Raw genomic sequence first — 19,511 nt, 5'->3', positions numbered from 1 at the left:
TTTTGTAAATTAACTCACCCACATCTATGATAGGATAACCCCCACCAAGGCGGCCAATCAGAAGTGAGAGATCTAACCCAAAAAGCAGACAGTTTCAAATAATTTGAATTCCTCTTTGTTTAAAAATACTTCAAACTTTTAGATTTATAAATGAGACATGAATATGATAAACCCTATTTTAGTTTAAATTGCATCTCAAACCAAACTCCAACAAGCATTGGCATAGCCAATAGGTCTTGCCTTTGGGACCATATCAGTGTTTAGCAGCCATGCAACGGTTGATGTTGTGGCACCAAGGATATTGTGCTGCATAACTAAATACTTGTATGTTCTGAAAGGCGAGACGTATTGGCTATGGCAATGTTATTATAACATAACTATGTTTCTAAACACTACTACAAAGTAATGAATTGTGTGCTCCTGAAAAATCTTGTTCCAGCTTTTTTGCTTAAAAAGCAAACGCGGAACAGCTTTACAATTAGTTTTAATGCTAACGTAGCCTGAAGGCTAAAAATGCAAAATGCACCTTCTGAGCAATGTGCAGAAATATTTTTTAGCATACATAAAACACCCAATTCGAGATTTGTAGTTTGGATTTTATTTTTGAGCTATTGGCATTGCTAATATGTGTTGTGTTTTTGGCACCTTATAAGTGTGTAACCAAAGATAATGGCAATGGTTTGTCCAGGAATAACTGACAAATGTTTGTTAGTTTTAATTTTATTGCAAACATTTTTAGGTAACATTTTTAGTACTTTAAAGTAAGTTGAGTGGAAAAAAATATATTTATGATGTACATTTATACACATATGTAACAAGAGGGGGAGAGAGAGAGAGTACAGTGGATTCAGTCTCCCTGGGCAACGTCAATAAACAAAGTGGAATCCACTGAGGAGTTAATGTGGTCCCCACTGTGGTGGGGAGCACACAGTGTTGTTTTTATACCCCTCACACACCAAAAGGTGTCATTCTACCATCATTGGGGTCTTCGCACCCCTCTACGGATTGCGGCGTGCTGCGACCTACGAGTATGTGGGAGCACTTCAAGTGTGGACTATGTGTGGTAGTGTGTGGGGTATAGAACATGAGTGGTGAGAGTGATAATTAAAAAATACCTGGCACGTGGGGGAAAAAAGGGCTTTAATTACGCCCCCGGCTGGTATTGTTAAAAAGGGGGTGCTCTGCGAGGCCACATCTTAAGTGCGTCGACATGGACATGTTTCGGAGTATCCAACTCCTTCTTCAGGACGGGAAAGCACAAAATTCCCCACCTTACTCACATGTGTGTATGTTTTAAAGTGTATTATACAAAAATTAATTAAAAATTAAACTATAGGTGTATGTGTACCTATCGTGTTGTTCAGTACGAAGCCCTAGCGCCCAGTTGGCGGTTAAATTGGACTTATTTCATAAGTTACAGTGCCTCATGAGCTTTTGCGCCAAATATTGGGGAGTCCCAGGACAATGCTCCTCTGACTGCCCCTCAGCGCTGCTCCGATGATCGCAGAGCACCCCCTTTTTTAACAATACCAGCCGGGGGGGTAATTAAAGCCCTTTTTTCCCCCACGTGCCAGGTATTTTTTAATTATCACTCTCACCACTCCACCACTCACGTTCTATACCCCACACACTACCACACATAGTCCACACTTGAAGTGCTCCAGCGTACTCGTAGGTCGCAGCACGCCGCACTCCGTAGGGTCCTTTTGGTGTGTGAGGGGTATAAAAACAACACTGTGTGGGGAGCACATTAACTCCTCAGTGGATTCCACTTTGTTTATGTACATTTATACACGACATGTTTTATAAATATATTCATTCTGTTGCAATATCTTTTAATATTTTTGTAATAATGCCATTGCAAAGTATTACTTCACATGTTTGTGGTAAATATGTCATAAGTGCATCGGATACGTCTTTCACATCTGTTCTGATCATAAACCAGTCCATTAGAAGTTCATTGCTAATATCCATAGATTGATATGTTTCAGTATTGTGTACTTGTGTTGATATAGTTGATGGCCCCAGAAATCCGTGCGCACGCAGCAGCCACAGGTTCAAATGAAAGCAGGGCTTACTCTAAGTTTCATCCTTCCTATAACTTGAGAAGAGAGGCAGTATATGCTAGGAGAGAGCGCTTGTTTATATGGTGTGTGCAGAGAGCAGCCCCTGTTTTAATGTATTATACTACAGTACATGCTAGCAGATACTTTTGACAAAATACGGTTATTTTTAGTGCAGCTGCTAGATTTGTAGCACAGTTATTGGCAGAGCTCAACAAGCCACAAACTTGTTTAAGAGAAGACGGTTAAAAAGGGAGGGCAAGGGTGAGACAGCAATGGGGAGAGAGAGTAAACAAATATAACAAGCATTGGAAATGCAATAGGTCTCGCACCATTAGAGTTAGTGCTTTTAGAATTGTTTATGGTTTTTTTTTGTAAATGTTTAGCATTTTTGTTTCCTGTAGCCAATGCTAAAGAATTACAAATAAAAAAAGCCATAAACATTTCTTAAAGCTCCAACTGAAATGGTCTGAGAACTATTGCACTGTGTGAGGGTGAGGGGTTGAGGATGAGTGAGGGTGAGGGTGAGAGTGGGTGAGGGTGAGTGAGGGTGAGGGGTTGAGGGTGAGTGAGGGTGAGGGGTTGAGGGTGAGTGAGGGTGAGGGGTTGAGGGTGAGTGAGAGTGAGGGTGAGTGAGAGTGAGGGTGAGTGAGGGTGAGTGAGGGTGAGAGTGAGGGTGAGGGGTTGAGGGTGAGGGTGAGGTGTTGAGGGTGAGTGAGGGTGAGGGTGAGTGAGGGTGAGGGTGAGGTGTTGAGGGTGAGTGAGGGTGAGGGTGAGTTAGGGTGAGGGGTTGAGGGTGAGTGAGAGTAGTTGAGGCTGAGTGAGGGTGAGTGAGGGGTTGAGGGTGAAGGTTTGAGGGTGAGGGTGAGCACACAAGCTTAGGAGTATGTCTTAGCACAACTTGCCCTCACCAATCACCTTTCACTTCTCAGGGCCTATGGACTTTCAAGGCTACAGATAGCATCTGCCATGTGCCTTAGAGGAACATTTATGTTTTAAAAATGTATTTGACAAATAATTATCGATCCATAGTTCAGCGCCGGCGAGATTATGCATTTTTGATATTTTTTGTTGCTGCACAGGCACTCGTGAGCATCATCTTTACCAGACTATACTATGGGTGGGCCGAGAGTTAGGCAGTCCAGGATCTGGGTGTTGCCATTTTAGAATGGCCCCTTACTTGCCAACTGATGGAGAATTGTTGGGTGGTCTCACTACTACTCGCTGATCTTGTAATTCATGCTCTAATACAAATGAACACTAAATAGCTTTTTATTCACCATCTCAGCAAGAGGCCAACAATTGAATAAGCAGAGTGTGAACCCTTCAGTGAACAGCACCAGTGTAAGTTGTGGATGACTTGAGGATTGTCGCTCATATTTTAACAGATTCGTAACTATTTCACATACATCTTTTTAGTACGAAAGATTCGCTGTTTTTTATTTTCTCATCTCTGATGCATTTTACTTGTTTCTTTTCATTCCTGCATAAACCATAGAGCCAACTCGGCACAAACGTGTTATAATGTGGTCAGAGGGAGGGGCACTAGATGACGAGATGTGGACTACCGCCACATTATGCAAGCTTGCCAGAGCCTCTGTGCCTTGTGGTAAACTACAGCTGTTCTTGAAGTGCTCAGAGCTGCTTCTTCATTCAACGTAAGCCATCGCTTCACTCCAATGAGAGCATCTGAGCATCCTGAAATTGACGTCCTTTGCATAATAAAAGTGTTTACATACCTCAAGCTTCTTTCTCTAGGATTCTTTCTGTAGGATTTCCTTCTGTTTCCTGCTCAATGGTTTCTTCAATGAAATGTTCTTAATTGCTTGTTTCTTTGCTGATTTTTTGGAGAGCAGAACTAGAGCACAGCTTGTAGCTACTCCTTTCAGTCTTTCGTCATATTTCAGTTACTGGTGCGTGTACTGCATCATTGAGGCACACGGCCCTGGTGCTGGGTGTGCAGGGTCGATTTTTACATTGACACAAACATGGGAAATAAGTGGTGCAAATTGAAATTATACTGTTTTCGTGCATGCTATTTAAAAAACAAAAATACGCTATTCCCTCAAAGTTATTACCAGCAAAATAACGAGAGTGTAGTTTGCACAAAGCTCTAAAATAGCACTGGAAACAAAGACAACAAGTGAAAGCAAGTTGCGGTAAAGCGGGTTTGGGCTTTCATTTAATGTTATTCCCGAAATGTGCTCCAGGCAACACGTTAATCTCTTTGTACGTCGTGTTTGTGCTGCATATTTGGAGGCTTGACAATAACATGCTAGTTGGGGCTGAGCAACACCAAAATGGTTAAAGGGACTGTAAGAAGGGACGGTGCAAGGAAAACAAACTGCGAGGGGCGGAAGGAAGGAGACAATGTAAAAAAAATTCAAATGAAAAGAAGCGAGACGGGTCAATTACATGTTCCCTCCAAGCGCAATGCCGCTGCCAGCAGCGGCAGAGCAAGAAAGTCAGCACAAACAAACGGTGCGAAGAGGTGGCTCAACATATAACGATGCCGACTTTGGAGAAGGAGAACAGGGTTCGAGCCTCAGCGTGGGCGGCATCATTAATTATAAATTAAATAAACTGAGATCTCCTGCATATTAAATATAAATAAATAAACAGCGTGCGTGGGGTGAGGGCAGGAAGCTGCCAGCTATTTAAAAAACAAAAATACGCTATTCCCTCAAAGTTATTACCAGCAAAATAACGAGAGTGTAGTTTGCACAAAGCTCTAAAATAGCACTGGAAACAAAGACAACAAGTGAAAGCAAGTTGCGGTAAAGCGGGTTTGGGCTTTCATTTAATGTTATTCCCGAAATGTGCTCCAGGCAACACGTTAATCTCTTTGTACGTCGTGTTTGTGCTGCATATTTGGAGGCTTGACAATAACATGCTAGTTGGGGCTGAGCAACACCAAAATGGTTAAAGGGACTGTAAGAAGGGACGGTGCAAGGAAAACAAACTGCGAGGGGCGGAAGGAAGGAGACAATGTAAAAAAAATTCAAATGAAAAGAAGCGAGACGGGTCAATTACATGTTCCCTCCAAGCGCAATGCCGCTGCCAGCAGCGGCAGAGCAAGAAAGTCAGCACAAACAAACGGTGCGAAGAGGTGGCTCAACATATAACGATGCCGACTTTGGAGAAGGAGAACAGGGTTCGAGCCTCAGCGTGGGCGGCATCATTAATTATAAATTAAATAAACTGAGATCTCCTGCATATTAAATATAAATAAATAAACAGCGTGCGTGGGGTGAGGGCAGGAAGCTGCCAGATATGGAAATACCAGCATCAAAGAAAACAAGACGGAGGGAAGAGAGGGGAGAGGGGAGGGGGGAGGAGAAATGCGACACGGCGGGAAGGGGCAGGCAGGATGACTCAGGGGAGGGGGCGGAGCGGGGCAGAGCGGCATGTGGGTGTGAAGAAGCCGGGCCTTTGAAGTGAAGCTAAGCTTCACTTCAAAGGTGTCGGAGGAATGCGGGCGGCTGTGCACGCGCTTTTAAGCTCAATGCACATGCGCATTGAGCTTAAAAGTCACGGGCACTGCAAGGAATCGCCACGATTCCTTGCAAGTTAGATAAAGAGTAGATGAGCCCCTATAGTCTCGCTTGCTCGATGCGCATGCGCATCGACAGGCGAGACCTAAAAATGCTGGCGTGGCTATGCTAATTAAAAACATATGGCCTCAAAAATCTGTGCACATGCAGCAGCCACAGGTTCAAATTAAAGCAGGGCTGACTCTAAGTTTCAGCCTTCCTATAACTTGAGAAGAGAGGCAGCATGTGCTCGGAGAGAGTGCTTGTTTATATGGTGTGTGTAGAGAGCAGCCATTGTTTTAATGTATTATACAAAAATACATGCTAGCAGATACTTTTAACAAAGTACGATTTTTTCAAGTACAGCTGCTAGATATGTAGCACAGTAATTGGCTGAGATCAAAATGCCATAAAGTTGTTTAAAAGGAACGGGTTGACAAGGTATTTGTTGCGCAATAAAAATCTCGAAAATAAATAAATAAGGGAGGGTGACCGTGAGGCAGGCAGTGGAAGGGAAAGTAAAGAAATATAAACAAGCACACATGGCCACGTTAATTACAAACAGATGGCCCCTGCGCGTCGCTGCTCGCTCCCGCAAGGTGGATGCCACCACAAGCACGAGTGCTTGAAAAGTGCAGACCGATTCCTAAAGGTCATCTCCTAGAGCAGCGCATGTGCGCTGCAATAGGCTCGACCTAAAAAGTAGTTGCGCTTTGCAGTGAAACATCCTATAGGGCAATGAGCCAACATTTTCATTACTTTTTAAAACATATGATTTAATGAGTTTAGCTTTAAACTTTTGCTAGGAGTGCACAACACGCCATGAATTGAAATAAGTCGTTTGCAAAGAAAAGTCTGAAATAAACCTCTGAGTCTAAGTTCGCAAATGACACTCAAATCTTCACCAGGAATCAACATATTATGTTTTACCCAATTGTTTTTCTTACAAACCTGGTTGGGAGATGTTGGATGTATTGAATCTCTGGGCTTAATTGTGACTTACTGCGCTTTGCAATTATTGATGAGATATTTTGCATCAATATATGTGCCTGGTGGGTCTTACCTGTACGAGGTGTGGCTACCCAGTTCTGGTGTCATACATTGAACATGAATAATTTTATACTGTTTCGGTGACATATGGCCTATATTCGTGAAGAAATTAAGATTGTAGGTTTATTTTTTTCAGAATTCTAGGTTTAGCCTCATGAAACAGTTTTTAGATGGTAAATAATATGGACATTTATCTGATGGAAGATGAAACAAATATATTAGTTATGCACATGACAAGATTACATTTTAAACATTATATCACCAAGATGGGAAATATCTCTCAAGGGAAGCCTTGCCAATATATTCATTACCTGAATATTTAATTGCAGGGTTATGCTGAATTGAAATTCAATTAGACTTCGTAATACTATGAGGAAGCCAAGTGTCTAATTTTAGTTCCTCTGTCCCTGTTATTCAACACAAGGCCGTGTCTGCTCCCTGTTGTAGCTACGTCCACGCCCAGAAACAACGTCCTAGGCGTCTTGGGGAGGATTATTTGAGTCTCCTGAGTGGTTGGTGACGCTTCTTTTGAGATCTTGGCAGGGAAGGCATGTGGACCTGTGGTTGACCACATTGGCTTCCTTGAGAAGAGGGTTTACATGTTCCATTTTAAGGATACTCGGGGACAGCCATGAAATAAAAGGAGTTTATGACATGTACCTGTAGACGGGACATCGAGTGCTTTTCATTTAGGGAGAGGAAGAGGGTGGAATAGACCTCATGAGAAACTAGAAGGTTTTGAATTAGCATTAACCTTTCAAATATATCAGTGGAAATAGTCGTGTAGACCTTCTGGTGACCGGTCGATGTTTCTTGTATCACACAGCACTGTGTGTTTGGCTGAGTGAACCCTAATTGGCATGATTTTGTTGGAGAAGTCGAAGGCCATGTCAATAACTAGATTGCATGGGGTGAAGTGGCACAGGCTCTGTGTATGAGCGATATATCAGGTGCACGTGATCTGGATCAGTTCTCTCGGGTGCATGTGATCTGGATCAGTTCTTTCAGGTGCGTGTGATCTGGATCAGTTCTCTCGGGTGCATGTGATCTGGATCAGTTCTTTCAGGTGCGTGTGATCTGTATCAGTTCTTTCAGGTGCACGTGATCTGGATCAGTTCTCTCGGGTGCGTGTGATCTGGATCAGTTCTCTCGGGTGCGTGTGTTCAGGATGAGCTATTTCAGGTGCTTATGATCTGGATCAGTTCTCTCGGTGCGTGTGATCTGGATCTGTTCTCTCAGGTGCGTGTGATCTGGATCAGTTCTCTTGGGTGCATGTGATCTGGATCAGTTCTCTCGGGTGCATGTGATCTGGATCAGTTCTCTCGGTGCGTGTGATCTGGATCAGTTCTCTCAGGTGCGTGTGATCTGGATCAGTTCTTTCAGGTGCGTGTGATCTGGATCAGTTCTTTCAGGTGCGTGTGATCTGGATCAGTTCTCTCAGGTGCGTGTGATCTGGATCAGTTCTTTCAGGTGCGTGTGATCTGGATCAGTTCTCTCGGTGCGTGTGATCTGGATCAGTTCTCTCAGGTGCGTGTGATCTGGATCAGTTCTTTCAGGTGCGTGTGATCTGGATCAGTTCTCTCGGGTGCATGTGATCTGGATCAGTTCTCTCGGGTGCATGTGATCTGGATCAGTTCTCTCGGTGAGTGTGATCTGGATCAGTTCTCTCGGTGCGTGTGATCTGGATCAGTTCTTTCAGGTGCGTGTGATCTGGATCAGTTCTCTCAGGTGCGTGTGATCTGGATCAGTTCTCTCAGGTGCATGTGATCTGGATGAGTTCTTTCAGGTGCGTGTGATCTGGATCAATTCTCTCAGGAGCATGTGATCTGGATCAGTTCTCTCAGGTGCATGTGATCTGGATGAGTTCTTTCAGGTGCTTATGATCTGGATCAGTTCTTTCAGGTGAGTGTGATCTGGATCAGTTCTCTCAGGTGCATGTGATCTGGATGAGTTCTTTCAGGTGCTTATGATCTGGATCAGTTCTTTCAGGTGCGTGTGATCTGGATCAGTTCTCTCAGGTGCGTGTGATCTGGATCAGTTCTCTCAGGTGCATGTGATCCGGATCAGTTCTCTCAGGTGCGTGTGATCTGGATCAGTTCTCTCAGGTGCATGTGATCTGGATGAGTTCTTTCAGGTGCGTGTGATCTGGATCAATTCTCTCAGGAGCATGTGATCTGGATCAGTTCTCTCAGGTGCATGTGATCTGGATGAGTTCTTTCAGGTGCGTGTGATCTGGATCCGTTCTCTCAGGTGCGTGTGATCTGGATCAGTTCTTTCAGGTGCGTGTGATCTGGATCATTTCTTTCAGGTGTGTGTGATCTGGATCAGTTCTCAGGAGCATGTGATCTGGATCAGTTCTCTCGGGTGCATGTGATCTGGATCAGTACTCTCAGGTTCGTGTGATCTGGATCAATTCTCTCAGGTGCATGTGATCTGGATGAGTTCTTTCAGGTGCGTGTGATCTGGATCAGTTCTCTCAGGAGCATGTGATCTGGATCAGTTCTCTCAGGTGCATGTGATCTGGATGAGTTCTTTCAGGTGCGTGTGATCTGGATCAGTTCTCTCAGGAGCATGTGATCTGGATCAGTTCTCTCGGTGCATGTGATCTGGATGAGTTATTTCAGGTGCTTCTGATCTGGATCTGTTCTTTCAGGTGCGTGTGATCTGGATCAGTTCTTTCAGGTGCGTGTGATCTGGATGAGTTCTTTCAGGTGCTTATGATCTGGATCAGTTCTTTCAGGTGCGTGTGATCTGGATCAGTTCTCTCGGGTGCATGTGATCTGGATCAGTTCTCTCGGGTGCATGTGATCTGGATCAGTTCTCTCGGTGCGTGTGATCTGGATCAGTTCTCTCAGGTGCGTGTGATCTGGATCAGTTCTTTCAGGTGCGTGTGATCTGGATCAGTTCTCTCAGGTGCGTGTGATCTGGATCAGTTCTTTCAGGTGCGTGTGATCTGGATCAGTTCTCTCAGGTGCGTGTGATCTGGATCGGGTACTCTCAGGTTCGTGTGATCTGGATCAGTTCTTTCAGGTGCGTGTGATCTGGATCAGTTCTCTCGGTGCGTGTGATCTGGATCAGTTCTCTCAGGAGCGTGTGATCTGGATCAGTTCTTTCAGGTGCGTGTGATCTGGATCAGTTCTTTCAGGTGTGTGTGATCTGGATCAGTTCTCTCAGGAGCATGTGATCTTGATCAGTTCTCTCAGCTGCATGTGATCTGGATGAGTTCTTTCAGGTGCGTGTGATCTGGATCAGTTCTCTCAGGAGCATGTGATCTGGATCAGTTCTCTCAGGTGCATGTGATCTGGATGAGTTCTTTCAGGTGCGTGTGATCTGGATCAGTTCTCTCAGGAGCATGTGATCTGGATCAGTTCTCTCGGTGCATGTGATCTGGATCAGTTCTCTCAGGTGCATGTGATCTGGATGAGTTCTTTCAGGTGCATGTGATCTGGATCAGTTCTCTCAGGAGCATGTGATCTGGATCAGTTCTCTCAGGAGCATGTGATCTGGATCAGTTCTCTCGGTGCGTGTGATCTGGATGAGTTCTTTCAGGTGCGTGTGATCTGGATCAGTTCTCTCAGGAGCATGTGATCTGGATCAGTTCTCTCAGGAGCATGTGATCTGGATCAGTTCTCTCGGTGCGTGTGATCTGGATGAGTTCTTTCAGGTGCGTGTGATCTGGATCAGTTCTCTCAGGAGCATGTGATCTGGATCAGTTCTCTCAGGAGCATCTGATCTGGATCAGTTCTCTCAGGTGCATGTGATCTGGATGAGTTCTTTCAGGTGCGTGTGATCTGGATCAGTTCTCTCAGGAGCATGTGATCTGGATCAGTTCTCTCAGGAGCATGTGATCTGGATCAGTTCTCTCAGGTGCATGTGATCTGGATGAGTTCTTTCAGGTGCGTGTGATCTGGATCAGTTCTCTCAGGAGCATGTGATCTGGATCAGTTCTCTCAGGAGCATGTGATCTGGATCAGTTCTTTCTGGTGCGTGTGATCTAGATCAGTTCTCTCAGGTGCATGTGATCTGGATGAGTTCTTTCAGGTGCGTGTGATCTGGATCAGTTCTCTCAGGAGCATGTGATCTGGATCAGTTCTCTCAGGAGCATGTGATCTGGATCAGTTCTCTCAGGTGCATGTGATCTGGATGAGTTCTTTCAGGTGCGTGTGATCTGGATCAGTTCTCTCAGGAGCATGTGATCTGGATCAGGTCTCTCAGGAGCATCTGATCTGGATCAGTTCTCTCGGTGCGTGTGATCTGGATGAGTTCTTTCAGGTGCGTGTGATCTGGATCAGTTCTCTCAGGTGCATGTGATCTGGATGAGTTCGTTCAGGTGCGTGTGGTCTGGATCAGTTCTCTCAGGTGCATGTGATCTGGATGAGTTCTTTCAGGTGCGTGTGATCTGGATCAGTTCTCTCGGTGCGTGTGATCTGGATGAGTTCTTTCAGGTGCGTGTGATCTGGATCAGTTCTCTCAGGAGCATGTGATCTGGATCAGTTCTCTCAGGAGCATGTGATCTGGATCAGTTCTCTCGGTGCGTGTGATCTGGATGAGTTCTTTCAGGTGCGTGTGATCTGGATCAGTTCTCTCGGTGTGTGTGATCTGGATCAGTTCTTTCAGGTGCGTGTGATCTGGATCAGTTCTCTCAGAGCATGTGATCTGGATCAGTTCTCTCAGGTGCATGTGATCTGGATGAGTTCTTTCAGGTGCGTGTGATCTGGATCAGTTCTCTCAGGAGCATGTGATCTGGATCAGTTCTCAGGAGCATGTGATCTGGATCAGTTCTCTCGGTGCGTGTGATCTGGATGAGTTATTTCAGGTGCTTATGATCTGGATCTGTTCTTTCAGGTGCATGTGATCTGGATCAGTTCTCTCAGGTGCGTGTGATCTGGATCAGTTCTTTCAGGTGCATGTGATCTGGATCAGTTCTCTCGGTGCATGTGATCTGGATCAGTTCTCTCAGGTGCGTGTGATCTGGATCAGTTCTCTCAGGAGCATGTGATCTGCATCAGTTCTCTCGGTGCATGTGATCTGGATGAGTTATTTCAGGTGCTTATGGTCTGGATCTGTTTTTTTAGGTGCGTGTGATCTGGATGAGTTATTTCAGGTATGTGTGATCTGGATCAGTTCTTTCAGGTGCGTGTGATCTGGATCAGTTCTCTCAGGTGTGTGTGATATGGATCAGTTCTCTCAGGTGCGTGTGATCTGGATCCGTTCCCTCGGTGCATGTGATCTGGATCAGTTCTCTCAGGTGCGTGTGATCTGGATCAGTTCTTTCAGGTGCGTGTGATCTGGATCAGTTCTCTCAGGTGCGTGTGATCTGGATCAGTTCTCTCGGTGCGTGTGATCTGGATCAGTACTCTCAGGTTCGTGTGATCTGGATCAGTTCTTTCAGGTGCGTGTGATCTGGATCAGTTCTCTCGGTGCGTGTGATCTGGATCAGTTCTCTCAGGTGCGTGTGATCTGGATCAGTTCTTTCAGGTGCGTGTGATCTGGATCAGTTCTTTCAGGTGTGTGTGATCTGGATCAGTTCTCTCAGGAGCATGTGATCTTGATCAGTTCTCTCAGCTGCATGTGATCTGGATGAGTTCTTTCAGGTGCGTGTGATCTGGATCAGTTCTCTCAGGAGCATGTGATCTGGATCAGTTCTCTCAGGTGCATGTGATCTGGATGAGTTCTTTCAGGTGCGTGTGATCTGGATCAGTTCTCTCAGGAGCATGTGATCTGGATCAGTTCTCTCGGTGCATGTGATCTGGATCAGTTCTCTCAGGTGCATGTGATCTGGATGAGTTCTTTCAGGTGCATGTGATCTGGATCAGTTCTCTCAGGAGCATGTGATCTGGATCAGTTCTCTCAGGAGCATGTGATCTGGATCAGTTCCCTCGGTGCGTGTGATCTGGATCAGTTCTTTCAGGTGCGTGTGATCTGGATCAGTTCTCTCAGGTGCGTGTGATCTGGATCAGTTCTTTCAGGTGCGTGTGATCTGGATCAGTTCTCTCAGGTGCGTGTGATCTGGATCGGGTACTCTCAGGTTCGTGTGATCTGGATCAGTTCTTTCAGGTGCGTGTGATCTGGATCAGTTCTCTCGGTGCGTGTGATCTGGATCAGTTCTCTCAGGTGCGTGTGATCTTGATCAGTTCTCTCAGCTGCATGTGATCTGGATGAGTTCTTTCAGGTGCGTGTGATCTGGATCAGTTCTCTCAGGAGCATGTGATCTGGATCAGTTCTCTCAGGTGCATGTGATCTGGATGAGTTCTTTCAGGTGCGTGTGATCTGGATCAGTTCTCTCAGGAGCATGTGATCTGGATCAGTTCTCTCGGTGCATGTGATCTGGATCAGTTCTCTCAGGTGCATGTGATCTGGATGAGTTCTTTCAGGTGCATGTGATCTGGATCAGTTCTCTCAGGAGCATGTGATCTGGATCAGTTCTCTCAGGAGCATGTGATCTGGATCAGTTCTCTCGGTGCGTGTGATCTGGATGAGTTCTTTCAGGTGCGTGTGATTTGGATCAGTTCTCTCAGGTGCGTGTGATCTGGATCAGTTCTTTCAGGTGCGTGTGATCTGGATCAGTTCTCTCGGTGCGTGTGATCTGGATCAGTTCTCTCAGGAGCATGTGATCTTGATCAGTTCTCTCAGCTGCATGTGATCTGGATGAGTTCTTTCAGGTGCGTGTGATCTGGATCAGTTCTCTCAGGAGCATGTGATCTGGATCAGTTCTCTCAGGTGCATGTGATCTGGATGAGTTCTTTCAGGTGCGTGTGATCTGGATCAGTTCTCTCAGGAGCATGTGATCTGGATCAGTTCTCTCGGTGCATGTGATCTGGATCAGTTCTCTCAGGTGCATGTGATCTGGATGAGTTCTTTCAGGTGCATGTGATCTGGATCAGTTCTCTCAGGAGCATGTGATCTGGATCAGTTCTCTCAGGAGCATGTGATCTGGATCAGTTCTCTCGGTGCGTGTGATCTGGATGAGTTCTTTCAGGTGCGTGTGATTTGGATCAGTTCTCTCAGGTGCATGTGATCTGGATGAGTTCTTTCAGGTGCGTGTGGTCTGGATCAGTTCTCTCAGGTGCATGTGATCTGGATGAGTTCTTTCAGGTGCGTGTGATCTGGATCAGTTCTCTCAGGAGCATGTGATCTGGATCAGTTCTCTCAGAGCATGTGATCTGGATCAGTTCTCTCAGGTGCATGTGATCTGGATGAGTTCTTTCAGGTGCGTGTGATCTGGATCAGTTCTCTCAGGAGCATGTGATCTGGATCAGTTCTCAGGAGCATGTGATCTGGATCAGTTCTCTCGGTGCGTGTGATCTGGATGAGTTATTTCAGGTGCTTATGATCTGGATATGTTTTTTCAGGTGCATGTGATCTGGATCAGTTCTCTCAGGTGCGTGTGATCTGGATCAGTTCTTTCAGGTGCATGTGATCTGGATCAGTTCTCTCGGTGCATGTGATCTGGATCAGTTCTCTCAGGTGCGTGTGATCTGGATCAGTTCTCTCAGGAGCATGTGATCTGGATCAGTTCTCTCGGTGCATGTGATCTGGATGAGTTATTTCAGGTGCTTATGGTCTGGATCTGTTTTTTCAGGTGCGTGTGATCTGGATGAGTTATTTCAGGTATGTGTGATCTGGATCAGTTCTTTCAGGTGCGTGTGATCTGGATCAGTTCTCTCAGGTGTGTGTGATATGGATCAGTTCTCTCAGGTGCGTGTGATCTGGATCAGTTCTCTCGGTGCGTGTGATCTGGATCAGTTCTCTCAGGTGCGTGTGATCTGGATCAGTTCTTTCAGGTGCGTGTGATCTGGATCAGTTCTCTCAGGTGCGTGTGATCTGGATCAGTTCTCTCGGTGCGTGTGATCTGGATCAGTACTCTCAGGTTCGTGTGATCTGGATCAGTTCTTTCAGGTGCGTGTGATCTGGATCAGTTCTCTCGGTGCGTGTGATCTGGATCAGTTCTCTCAGGTGCGTGTGATCTGGATCAGTTCTTTCAGGTGCGTGTGATCTGGATCAGTTCTTTCAGGTGTGTGTGATCTGGATCAGTTCTCTCAGGAGCATGTGATCTTGATCAGTTCTCTCAGCTGCATGTGATCTGGATGAGTTCTTTCAGGTGCGTGTGATCTGGATCAGTTCTCTCAGGAGCATGTGATCTGGATCAGTTCTCTCAGGTGCATGTGATCTGGATGAGTTCTTTCAGGTGCGTGTGATCTGGATCAGTTCTCTCAGGAGCATGTGATCTGGATCAGTTCTCTCGGTGCATGTGATCTGGATCAGTTCTCTCAGGTGCATGTGATCTGGATGAGTTCTTTCAGGTGCATGTGATCTGGATCAGTTCTCTCAGGAGCATGTGATCTGGATCAGTTCTCTCAGGAGCATGTGATCTGGATCAGTTCTCTCGGTGCGTGTGATCTGGATGAGTTCTTTCAGGTGCGTGTGATCTGGATCAGTTCTCTCAGGAGCATGTGATCTGGATCAGTTCTCTCAGGAGCATGTGATCTGGATCAGTTCTCTCGGTGCGTGTGATCTGGATGAGTTCTTTCAGGTGCGTGTGATCTGGATCAGTTCTCTCAGGAGCATGTGATCTGGATCAGTTCTCTCAGGAGCATCTGATCTGGATCAGTTCTCTCAGGTGCATGTGATCTGGATGAGTTCTTTCAGGTGCGTGTGATCTGGATCAGTTCTCTCAGGAGCATGTGATCTGGATCAGTTCTCTCAGGAGCATGTGATCTGGATCAGTTCTCTCAGGAGCATGTGATCTGGATCAGTTCTCTCAGGTGTGTGTGATCTGGATGAGTTCTTTCAGGTGCGTGTGATCTGGATCAGTTCTCTCAGGAGCATGTGATCTGGATCAGTTCTCTCAGGAGCATGTGATCTGGATCAGTTCTTTCTGGTGCGTGTGATCTAGATCAGTTCTCTCAGGTGCATGTGATCTGGATGAGTTCTTTCAGGTGCGTGTGATCTGGATCAGTTCTCTCAGGAGCATGTGATCTGGATCAGTTCTCTCAGGAGCATGTGATCTGGATCAGTTCTCTCAGGTGCATGTGATCTGGATGAGTTCTTTCAGGTGCGTGTGATCTGGATCAGTTCTCTCAGGAGCATGTGATCTGGATCAGGTCTCTCAGGAGCATCTGATCTGGATCAGTTCTCTCGGTGCGTGTGATCTGGATGAGTTCTTTCAGGTGCGTGTGATCTGGATCAGTTCTCTCAGGTGCATGTGATCTGGATGAGTTCTTTCAGGTGCGTGTGGTCTGGATCAGTTCTCTCAGGTGCATGTGATCTGGATAAGTTCTTTCAGGTGCGTGTGATCTGGATCAGTTCTCTCAGGAGCATGTGATCTGGATCAGTTCTCTCAGAGCATGTGATCTGGATCAGTTCTCTCAGGTGCGTGTGATCTGGATGAGTTCTCTCGGGTGCGTGTGATCTGGATGAGTTCTTTCAGGTGCGTGTGATCTGGATCAGTTCTCTCGGGTGCGTGTGATCTGGATGAGTTCTTTCAGGTGCGTGTGATCTGGATCAGTTCTCTCAGGAGCATGTGATCTGGATCAGTTCTCAGGAGCATGTGATCTGGATCAGTTCTCTCGGTGCGTGTGATCTGGATGAGTTATTTCAGGTGCTTATGATCTGGATCTGTTCTTTCAGGTGCATGTGATCTGGATCAGTTCTCTCAGGTGCGTGTGATCTGGATCAGTTCTTTCAGGTGCATGTGATCTGGATCAGTTCTCTCGGTGCATGTGATCTGGATCAGTTCTCTCAGGTGCGTGTGATCTGGATCAGTTCTCTCAGGAGCATGTGATCTGGATCAGTTCTCTCGGTGCATGTGATCTGGATGAGTTATTTCAGGTGCTTATGGTCTGGATCTGTTTTTTCAGGTGCGTGTGATCTGGATGAGTTATTTCAGGTATGTGTGATCTGGATCAGTTCTTTCAGGTGCGTGTGATCTGGATCAGTTCTCTCAGGTGTGTGTGATATGGATCAGTTCTCTCAGGTGCGTGTGATCTGGATCAGTTCTCTCGGTGCGTGTGATCTGGATCAGTTCTCTCAGGTGCGTGTGATCTGGATCAGTTCTTTCAGGTGCGTGTGATCTGGATCAGTTCTCTCAGGTGCGTGTGATCTGGATCAGTTCTCTCGGTGCGTGTGATCTGGATCAGTTCTCTCAGGAGCATGTGATCTGGATCAGTTCTCTCAGGAGCATGTGATCTGGATCAGTTCTCTCAGGTGCGTGTGATCTGGATGAGTTCTCTCAGGTGCGTGTGATCTGGATCAGTTCTTTCAGGTGTGTGTGATATGGATCAGTTCTCTCAGGTGCGTGTGATCTGGATCAGTTCTCTCAGTGCGTGTGATCTGGATCAGTTCTCTCAGGTGCGTGTGATCTGGATCAGTTCTTTCAGGTGCGTGTGATCTGGATCAGTTCTCTCAGGTGCGTGTGATCTGGATCAGTTCTCTCGGTGCGTGTGATCTGGATCAGTTCTCTCAGGAGCATGTGATCTGGATCAGTTCTCTCAGGAGCATGTGATCTGGATCAGTTCTCTCAGGTGCGTGTGATCTGGATCAGTTCTCTCAGGTGCGTGTGATCTGGATCAGTTCTTTCAGGTGCGTGTGATCTGGATCAGTTCTCTCAGGTGCGTGTGATCTGGATCAGTTCTCTCGGTGCGTGTGATCTGGATCAGTTCTCTCAGGAGCATGTGATCTGGATCAGTTCTCTCAGGAGCATGTGATCTGGATCAGTTCTCTCAGGTGCGTGTGATCTGGATCAGTTCTCTCGGTGCATGTGATCTGGATCAGTTCTCTCAGGAGCATGTGATCTGGATCAGTTCTCTCAGGAGCATGTGATCTGGATCAGTTCTCTCAGGTGCGTGTGATCTGGATGAGTTCTCTCAGGTGCGTGTGATCTGGATCAGTTCTTTCAGGTGTGTGTGATATGGATCAGTTCTCTCAGGTGCGTGTGATCTGGATCAGTTCTCTCGGTGCGTGTGATCTGGATCAGTTCTCTCAGGTGCGTGTGATCTGGATCAGTTCTTTCAGGTGCGTGTGATCTGGATCAGTTCTCTCAGGTGCGTGTGATCTGGATCAGTTCTCTCGGTGCGTGTGATCTGGATCAGTTCTCTCAGGAGCATGTGATCTGGATCAGTTCTCTCAGGAGCATGTGATGTGGATCAGTTCTCTCAGGTGTGTGTGATCTGGATCAGTTCTCTCAGGTGTGTGTGATCTGGATCAGTTCTTTCAGGTGCGTGTGATCTGGATCAGTTCTCTCAGGTGCGTGTGATCTGGATCAGTTCTCTCGGTGCGTGTGATCTGGATCAGTTCTCTCAGGAGCATGTGATCTGGATCAGTTCTCTCAGGAGCATGTGATCTGGATCAGTTCTCTCAGGAGCATGTGATCTGGATCAGTTCTCTCGGTGCGTGTGATCTGGATGAGTTATTTCAGGTGCTTATGATCTGGATCTGTTCTTTCAGGTGCATGTGATCTGGATCAGTTCTCTCAGGTGCGTGTGATCTGGATCAGTTCTCTCAGGTGCATGTGATCTGGATCAGTTCTCTCGGTGCATGTGATCTGGATCAGTTCTCTCAGGTGCGTGTGATCTGGATCAGTTCTCTCAGGAGCATGTGATCTAGATCAGTTCTCTCGGTGCATGTGATCTGGATGAGTTATTTCAGGTGCTTATGATCTGGATCTGTTTTTTCAGGTGCGTGTGATCTGGATCAGTTCTTTCAGGTGCGTGTGATCTGGATCAGTTCTCTCAGGTATGTGTGATATGGATCAGTTCTCTCAGGTGCGTGTGATCTGGATCAGTTCTCTCGGTGCGTGTGATCTGGATCAGTTCTCTCAGGTGCGTGTGATCTGGATCAGTTCTCTCAGGTGCGTGTGATCTGGATCAGTTCTTTCAGGTGCGTGTGATCTGGATCAGTTCTCTCAGGTGGGTGTGATCTGGATCAGTTCTTTCAGGTGCGTGTGATCTGGATGAGTTCTTTCAGGTGCGTGTGATCTGGATAATTTTTTTCAGGTGCGTGTGATCTGGATCAGTTCTCTCAGGTGCGTGTGATCTGGATCAGTTCTTTCAGGTGCGTGTGATCTGGATCAGTTCTTTCAGGTGCATGTGATCTGGATCAGTTCTCTCGGTGCATATGATCTGGATGAGTTCTCTCGGTGCATGTGATCTGGATGAGTTCTCTCAGGTGCGTGTGATCTGGATCAGTTCTTTCAGGTGCATGTGATCTGGATCAGTTCTCTCGGTGCATGTGATCTGGATGAGTTCTCTCGGTGCATGTGATCTGGATGAGTTCTTTCAGGTGCGTGTGATCTGGATCAGTTCTTTCTGGTGCATGTGATCTGGATCAGTTCTCTCAGGTGCATGTGATCTGGATGAGTTATTTCAGGTGCTTATGATCTGGATCAGTTCTTTCAGGTGCGTGTGATCTGGATCAGTTCTCTCAGGTGCGTGTGATCTGGATCAGTTCTCTCGGTGCGTGTGATATGGATCAGTTCTCTCGGTGCGTGTGATCTGGATCAGTTCTCTCGGTGCGTGTGATCTGGATCAGTTCTCTCAGGAGCATGTGATCCGGATCAGTTCTCTCGGTGCATGTGTTCTGAATGAGCTATTTCAGGTGCGTGTGATCTCAATAAATTCTCTCAGGTGCATGTGATCTGGAAGGGTACTGGGGGCAGATTCTCTATTAGGGATCTGGGGCTGCGCCCCTCTCAAATTATTTCCTTCACATTCCTGTACAAATATTAAATAGATCAATTTATTTAGAGATACAATCTTCTCTCTGAACAAATCAATGTATTTTAGTCTGGGCTGTATGTCCCAGGCTGCCTGCCCCACTGCGCTCTGAAGCAGGAGACAGAAGCCAGGCAGGAAATCAACTTCCTGCG

At 46.3% G+C, this 19,511-nt stretch overlaps 1 protein-coding gene across 4 annotated transcripts in view; it reads left to right on the top strand.

Annotated features, from left to right (window-relative positions):
• Positions 1-19,511, top strand: part of RGL2 (ral guanine nucleotide dissociation stimulator like 2) — a 256,218-nt gene that overhangs the window by 113,107 nt on the left and 123,600 nt on the right. The gene's annotated exons all lie outside the window — the stretch shown is intronic.

Source organism: Lissotriton helveticus, chromosome 5_1 (genome assembly GCF_964261635.1).
Source record: "Lissotriton helveticus chromosome 5_1, aLisHel1.1, whole genome shotgun sequence".
NCBI lineage: Eukaryota > Metazoa > Chordata > Amphibia > Caudata > Salamandridae > Lissotriton > Lissotriton helveticus.
Note: the sequence above shows the minus strand (reverse complement) of the source record. Positions and strands in the feature narration are given on the sequence as shown.